Source organism: Trachemys scripta, chromosome 8, assembly GCF_013100865.1.
Source record: "Trachemys scripta elegans isolate TJP31775 chromosome 8, CAS_Tse_1.0, whole genome shotgun sequence".
Classification (NCBI taxonomy): domain Eukaryota; kingdom Metazoa; phylum Chordata; order Testudines; family Emydidae; genus Trachemys; species Trachemys scripta.
The window spans coordinates 67,342,159-67,350,979 of NC_048305.1; the positions used below are offsets into that span (position 1 = coordinate 67,342,159).

Below are 8,821 nucleotides of genomic sequence, written 5' to 3' on the forward strand. Positions count from 1 at the left end.
AGCAGCTCAGACTGGCCAGACATGATGACCGGATACAGAACTATATGTGTCACTGGCCTGATCCAATATGGCAATTTCTGTGTTCCTGTTCTTCCCTAAGACATACTATTGCACACCTGCTCCTTTCCTTGTGCCTTCTTGGTGCCATAGAGTGGGAGTAAAAATGATGTCTTTCTATCTAATCTCTTTGGGAGCATGCCGGAAATGGACTTTTCCTACTTAGGGAGGATCAAGAAGCTTGCCAAGTTCTGCAGCAAGAGTTGAGAACTTGGAAAGCAGAAAGACTTGATCAGTTCCTCTCTTGTGCTCCTCTCTCCTATTTTGGCTTACTTCTACTTTCCCAAGAATTATAAAAAGGTGCAGTTAGGAGAATCACTTTCTCCCCCAACTCCCACTTCACTGGTCTTGCTTATCTGAGTAGTGGTTCTCATAATATGTATGTGACATCACTTCTTTAAAAATAAATTACCAGACTTTCTAAGACACATTGACAATGGCCAGTTTTTTTTATCCAGTAACTTTGTCATATGTACGATTTGTTGGAATCTCTTGCCTTTGGTCTACAATTTTACTCATATAAAATGCTGATTCTTACATCAGACCCCACAGTTGTGTGGGTACACTTGTAAGACTTTTTAAACCACAGTTAAAAAGCCTGTAGGCCAGGGTAAGTGTAGATATCTAGAAAGTCATTAAGGGATGGTATTCTGAACTCTCCCTTAGTTGATGAGTTCCCATATCTTCAAAGAAAAAAAAACATGGATCTAGAAGGCACAGAGTTAAATAATGTAATTTCTTTGCTTGTACTGCAGTAATCTCTCCTTATGGGTTCTGACATCCTCCCTTTTGAATACTAGTCACTATGAATCACCTGCTTGAGTTCTAGTGCTGTGATACCTTTTGGAATCTGTTAACTTATTCATGTGACAGTTTGAAACCAACAAAATACTTTTTAAAGTGCAGTTAGTGATGGGGAAATACATTGTAATATGAGAAAACAAATAAAAATCATCTCATTGATCTGTATGGCATTAGGGAGATAATATATATTATGTTAGATTTATTTTTAAAGAGACTGCTCTAAATTCTGATGCTGGAGGAGAACAAATTATAGTCAATTTTCTATCCACCTTTCAGTAGGGGATGACAGTAATCTAGCTGTACAAGGGTTGCTTCTTGCTTATATTTACTCTCAGACTTCAATGAGAGCTGTGTATCAATATTTGAGGGCAGAATCTGTTCTAAATGCTGAGTGAATATTCAGTGAACCAGAAGCAAATGTAAGGAAGTATAAGCAAGAAGCAAAGCTTGCACAGCTAAATGACTGTCTCATCATCATAAAAAGAGAGTAGAAAAAAACTTGTATTCCACTTTCCAACAATGAAATTTAGAAAATGAACTCTTAAAAGATTCATTAGGTACCTAATTCCTCACATCAGTCATTTCTGTGTCCGTTTAGTCTCCTCTTTCCATTGACTTCAATAGGTGTTGAACATGAATATCTAAGACAGAGTTTGGCCTCTAAAATTGGTTATGCTGGTATCTCATCCCTCTTTAAAAATTTTCTTCCAATATAAAATATTTCAGATACAGAATATTGTCTATAAACAATAGACGTGGCTCTTACTAAAGTACTTTGATCTTCAACATTAAAGGACATTTCCTGAGAAATATTATTTAAATTTATATAAATGTAGGAGATGTGAAATTGTTCTTTCTTTTACATTTTCATTTATAATTTCATCAGAGATGTGGCATAGAGAAATCCTTTCTCCATGCTGGCAGTCACAAATTCCTGCCTGTGCTTTTTGTGCCTAATTAGCTGTTTATGTTCAGTGCTTACTGTAAAATATTTCTTTATATTTCCTTGTCACTGCACATCAGCTTATGCCATGTTGAATAAGCTTTAAAGAAATGCTCTTTTGTGGCAGGTAACAAACATTGTAGGTCAAAAAAGACATGCTCTTCCTGTGGAGATGGATATCATAAGCCATCCTGATCACTCTTCCAGTCTGTAGCATTTAGTTCTTTGATGCTGTGTTGCTCATCACTTAACAATTACACCAATTACATCTGCTTTCCTAGTGGAGAAGCAATTGTGCAAACTGATTTTTTTCTTTCAAATAGATACCTTTTAAGACCTCTTAAAATCAAGTTCCTCACAGAGTAGACAGGAGCCTGTAACGCCCTGGTGACACATTTCAGACGAGTAGGGGTTTATCACAGTGTCCTAGCCAGTAGTCCAATCTCCTTGACAGTGCTGTACAGTGTGCTGTGTTTGTCTGCATGTCAGTACTGGTGTATGTATGTAATTTGGGTAGAGGTGCTGCAACTAGGGGTGCTGGGGTTGCTGCCACGCTCCCTGACTTCAAGTGGTTTCCATTATGTACAAGGTTTACAGTTTGGTTCAATGGCTTTCAGCACCCCCACTAAAAAGATTTTTCCAGCACCCCTGAATTTGGGAACCCCAGAGAGGAAAAGGTGCTATAGCGATGTCAGATATGATTATATTAAAACCTGCAGCTTTTAAGACTGAAAAAAAATGCGAATTCAACACAATTAACTTATATGTAAAAACAAATATAATTTTTTCTTTTTAAACTTGACTTTTGGTCATTAACTTATTCAATATGTATGGTAATAGAACTTGTATGGAACACTTCCATTGACACAGCTTCTATTAATATTAGACTGAGATCAGCTTTGATATCCTACTGAGCTCAAGTAATTTAGACTTGATAAGTGTCATTGGAATTGTAAGAATTGTGTGAGCCCTCTCCATTGCTACGTCTTTAGGAGTCAGTACAACATAAATGCAATTGAATTAGATGCTTCTGTTATCAAGTTTTTGCAGACTGTTTGTATCTGCAGTGCTGTCAATGGAGCATTCTAGTCTAATAGTAAAACTTAACTTCACTCATCACTACATTGACCAGGAAGCTTACTATAGTGATCTGGAACATGATGTCCAAATATTGTAGTGTGTTTGTAAAGGGTAACAACTTTTATTAAGTGTTTTTAAATTATGTAACATTGTGAAAGAAGAGAAACCCAGGTTTGGGCTAGAAGTCTGCATGTATTGTGGAGGAGACTTTCAGGGATACAAAGGCCTGGTAGGTGCCCAACTCAGTGAAATTCTGTGAGAGTTAGGTACCTAACTGTCTTTTGTGCCATTGACAGTTGTCCCCATAGTTTATAATGTATTTCTGGAAGAATGCAAGGTATAATGCATTTTTGGAAGAAACACAGTAACATCATAAGGCCCCTAATATCTAGAAGGCTAAACCTACTAGTCAGAGGTTGACACCCAGGATAAGGAGGCACCCGCAAGCAAGGTCCAGTGTTATCTACAGAAGCCTCTGGATTGTAGATGTGTGACAGGCTTCAAGTCCCAGTTAAGAGAAACCCAAGAAATACTAACAGTTGACCCTTGCTGTAACTACCATGATGATGGCCATCTTTGTTTAAAATGTATTTTTCATAGAGAAAAATGTCCATTGAGAATTATTTATATATTTGTTTTGGAAAAGTTTATCTTAAATCTTTCTCTGAAGGAAATATCCTGGATGTCTTGTGTGGATTTTCCAGAATGTGATCTTTACTGCAAATGCAGCATTTTATGTTTTTAATATGTAAAGGATTTTCCCATATAATTTCAAATAACTTTTACTGAAACAAAAGTGAAAATAAATATGCATATCTTTTTGGTTTTAGTAACCTTCAAATTATATCCAGGAAGCTATTATGGTTAGTTTAGCTGTTCAGAGATGATAAACCTTTTAATCAATTTGAGTGATAGCATTGATAGTTATTGAACCGTTAAGTCTAAAACCAAACTTGCTAAGTATGCTTTCAGCTAACACGGCGATTTCATCATATTGTCAGGGGGCCTGTTATTTTAAAGAAATTATGTTGTATGTAACTAATGATGTGGTCCCGGAGGCAGGCTCATGCAAAAGAGATAATAGAAGTGTTATGTTGCCACACAATATCTACTGAAAGTTAGATAACAGAGGTAAGAATTATGTCAAACTCAGGGCCCGTTACTTACCCCTTATCAATCTACTTACATGTTCTTGTAATGTTTATGTACTTAAAAAAATTGTTTTATCCCATTAATCATTCATTTAGAATATTCTTAGGAATTTTATTTAATTTCCACTAATATTGGTACTCGTTTATCTTAACACAATTTCCTTCAAAATATAAAGCCAAGTGGATATGCTTGTTTAATACTGTTTTATTTGCTTTTATGGCTTATTCTATATAATGCACAACATGCAGATATCACAGAGTCATCTCCAGATTTGACATAACTGTTGGTTCTTTATCATGGAATATAATGCTGAAGTCCTTTATATTTAGTTTTAGTAGGAATGGTTTTAATTTTAGTAGGAATATTTTCATGGTGAGGAACCTTATTGAATGGTAGCAGGGGTACTGATGTATATGTGATATATATGTAGTATATTGATGGATAAAATAGATAATTTATCTATATGAACGAGCTTAGATATATTTTCATAGAAATGCCATTGAAAGTGGGACTACAGCAGACCGGTGACTTCACAGTTGGTGTATGTAGAGGGGTTGCCTCAGTGTTTACCATCATGTTTCTTGCTCTGTACCGCAAGGTGGGGCCAAGTCTTGCAGTACTTACTCACGCAAAATTCCCAGTGAAGTAAAAAAATTGTTTTGTTTTCAAATATCTATTTTTCCCATTTTTGTTCCAATCCTTGTTTGTTCTAATATCTTCTCCCACTGCAAGTACATTTATTTAGATAAAAATTGACTGCTTAGTTTCATGGGGGATTCTGTTGGCCTTGTTCAATTGATTTTTAAAGATGTCTTGTTTTATTGTAACACCAGTATTTTTGCTTTTGAGCTTCTGGTTTGAATGAGCAGAAACACTCAGGGAAAAACATGGCAAACAGTACTAAATTTTGCATGCTTTCAAGGCAAAATTGTTAATCCCTCCGTCATTTCCTCTAGCTTGGGTGGGGAGAAGATCTCTAGAAACCGTTTCATTTCTTGAGGAAACCGTTTCATTTCTTGAGGGGGCCAGAAGAGGACTTAGGTCAGGGGTGGGCAAACTACGGCCTGGGGGCCGCATCTGGCCCTTCAGACATTTTAATCTGGCCCTCAAGCTCCCGTTGGGGAGCAGGTTCCGGGGCTTGCCCTTATCCGGCACTCAGCCAGGGAGCGGGGTCGGGGGTTTTCCCCATTCTGCACATGCTGTGGCTCCGTGTGGCTCCCGGAAGCAGTGGCATGTCTCCACTCCGGCTCCTACATACAGGGGCAGCCAGGGAGCTCCGCACGCCGCCCCTGCCCCAAGCACCGCCCTCGTGACTCCCATTGGCTGAGAACCGAACCTTTCAGTCCCAGCCCGGCACCCTCCTGCACTCCCAACCCTCATATCCAGCCCCACCCCAGAGTCTGCACCCCCAGCCGGAGCCCTCACCCACCTCCTGCACCCTATGCCTCTGCCCCAGCTTGAAGCCCCCTCCCGTACCCTGAACTCCTCATTTCTAGTCCCACCCCAGAGCTTGCACCCCCAGCCGAAGCCTTCATCCATCCTGAACCCCGGCCCTCAATTTCTTGAGCATTCATGGCCCGTCATACAATTTCCATACCCAGATGTGGCCCTCGGGCCAAAAAGTTTGCCCACCCTGACTTAGGCCAAGACTCTGTTTCCTCTCCTCCATGACTTCCTCTCTACCAGGGGGCCACATGCTTCCTGCTGTCCTTGATGGTTAGAGGACATATCTTAGTGACCTTTCTTAAGCCCCCTCCCCCTCAATGTCAAGATTGTGTGACGGCTGGTTCCCTCCCTCCATCTTAGATTCTTCTAGGGTGGCTATCTGGCTTATCTTCATATGGGCTGGCAAGATAGATTTCCCCACCCGCCCCCCCGAAAGATCTTGTGACAAGGGATGTGGGAGGAAGTGGGTGGCATCAGTCTTGGCTGAAACTTGTTTCTGGCTTACTAAAATGTTCTCAAACCTTTTGGCAAATCTGGGTAAAGTTTTAGGCTCATTACAACTCCCATTCCTTCAGGTAGGTCATTTGCCGCTGAGTTTCCAGTTCCTTAAAGGCGATTTATTTCACAAGGTTTTAATTTTTCTTTACACTGGCAGATTTTGTCTTTGATTATCGTACAAAGTGCTCCTCCCTGCTAATCTTTCTAGCATGTAGACGCATTAGTCAGTGATTACAAGTGTGTTGTATATATTTCATTGTGAGGACACCATTAAATGCAATACATACTCTATAATATAAACTCTGTTGAACAAACCTGGTGGCTGTAACTTTTAAAAAGTAGCAACCCCTCCCACCTGAGTAATTTCTGTGTAGGTTATTTTGTGACTCAATTCTTGGAAGTCTCACATTGTAGTGGTATGGTGGGGGCAGGAGTACATGAGCTTGGCCTCCTCAGTTAGCAGGATAAAGAGGCATGTATTCCACTCCTCTTTTCAGTATTGGCTTGAAAACCATAAGGTTCCTGAAACCAGGGAAGAAGTTTGTAATGCAGATCCAATGAAGTGTCTTGTCTTCTGTAAACCTGACACACATTTGTGTCTGATTCAAACGTTCTTATTCTGTTCCTTATTCTATAAATGGTACATCTGACACATAACTACCGGAAACCTTTAGTTTATGGTTTGACTGCTATGGTTTGTTTTACGGTGCATTACATTGAATTTGTCAGCCATTGTCTTATCTGACATTCCATGACCATCCCAGATATTTTCTAATACCTAAGGTTGCTAATGTTGAATGAGTGCTTTTACAACATGAGTACAGACTTGTTGGAATCTGTTTTTGCCTCCTACCCTCCCCAGACTATAAATATTTTTCTCATAAACCATTGTTTTGTGATATTTCTTACCCAAATTTCCACACTTGTTGTTGTTACAAAATGTTGAGGGACCATATACCTTGTACCCACCCACATACATACATACACTTCCCTCTAATTCATGATGAGTTCTTGATCCTCTTTGCAATGTGCAATTCAAAGTGTGTGCGCGTATGTCCCTTGAACTTCTTTCAGGTAGAGCAGGTAGGCAGTTTCTCCCTTGTCCCAAATCCTTTGCATCTCTTCAGCACCAACAGTTTCAAACTCTCACAACCAGTGGTAATTTCCTGTCTTTCACTGGCTCCCAGTGAGATAGTGAGTACACCATCTGGATCCAAATAGATTAGCACAGATTGGAGACCTAGACCTTGTAGTGGACGCATCTTATCCCTCTTTGGTTCAGCTGCTGAGTTCTACCAGGCTGTCTCCAAACTCTCACTGAGCTATAGTTGGCTCAGCCTTCAGATGGTGACTATGATACGTCATGCCAGGTGGTCTGCCCACAAGGAGAGCTTCCTGTATAGCTTCAAAAGAGCTACTAAGCATGTTTAGTGCTGCACCCCAGATTGTGGATGTTTTTGCTTCCTCTGGTAGTGTCATTTTGCCCAACTCTGGCAAGTCTGTAAACATACAGAGTCCCCAAAAGTAAACCAATAACCTATGTCTCCACCTCACTATTTCTTCCCTTATTTACACCACTAAATGCTGAAATGCATGAGTGCGGATAAACCATTTGGCTGTTATTCTGCATATGAGAATGTTGGCATGAGTACCACAGTTTCTCTTTTATGAAGAAACAAGTGTATCGCTTTAGTTGTATATAAACAAAAGCTCAGTTCAGTAATCCTTATTCTCATGGATGAGGCATTGAGAGAATTGGGTTTTGATCCTGGTTTGCTGTGTGACTGAGGCCTGGTCTACACTAGGGGGATAGTTGTAAGTTACGCAACTTAAGCTACGTGAATAACGTAGCTGAAGTCGACATACTTAGACCTACTCACCGCGGTGTCTTCACTGCGGTGAGTTGACTGCTGCCATTCCCCTGTTGACTCTGCCTGCGTCTCTCCCGGCAGTGGAGTACAGGAGTCGATGGGAGAGCGCTCGGAGACTAGACGCGATAAATCGACCCCCGCTGGATCGATTGCTGCCCGCCGATCTGGCGGGTAATAGAGACATACCCTCAAATAACATTTGAAAGAAAATTTCAAGCAGATTGCTGTGTTCATTGAAATAATACTATTGCCTTTAAACATTTACATTTTTTTGTACTGTTATATATTGGATTGTAAGATTTAATAAAAATAGACTCTGTGGAGTTGTATCTTCTCATAAAAAGAACTGGTACATCTTGCACTATTTTATTTTTAGGTATGTGTCTTTCACAAGTTGCTGCAAATTATTGACAAGGGTTGTCACTTTCACTGCTGTTTCAAAAGATAACATGTCTGGGCTATGGTGAAAATAAATTACAGCCCCTTATCTAGAAAAAAACATCTTCTAATGCTGCTGGTACACAGAAGTGGGGCTATGCAGCTACTGAGGCTTCTCCCTCAAGTGGTTATTTCTCCCTCACTGATGTAGGGTTTTTTTTTAATTGCTTGTGACTGCTCTCCCTTCTTCAGTTAGGAGACCTAGCCCATGGCTAAATCAATTGCTATTTGCTCTGAGCATTCTACAGAGGGAGTGTAGAAGGGGAAAATTATTCCTAATTAACAGCCAAGGAATAATTTTAACAAGGAGGCCTGTCAGTCTGAAAACAGAACTCCTTGTGTTAGGGTTACCATACGTCCGGCTTTTCCCGGACATGTCCGGCTTTTCGGCAATCAAACCCGCGTCCAGGGGGAATTGCCAAAAAGCCGAACATGTCCGGGAAAAATACCGGCCGGGCACTTCCTCTCCCGCGGCTGCTCTGCTCCTCCCCTGACTCAGACTTCGGCTCTGTTTAAGAGCCAAGCTGCCCGA

At 40.3% G+C, this 8,821-nt stretch overlaps 1 protein-coding gene across 1 annotated transcript in view; it reads left to right on the forward strand.

Annotated features, from left to right (window-relative positions):
* Window positions 1-8,821, forward strand: part of VAV3 (vav guanine nucleotide exchange factor 3) — a 247,202-nt gene that overhangs the window by 41,245 nt on the left and 197,136 nt on the right. The gene's annotated exons all lie outside the window — the stretch shown is intronic.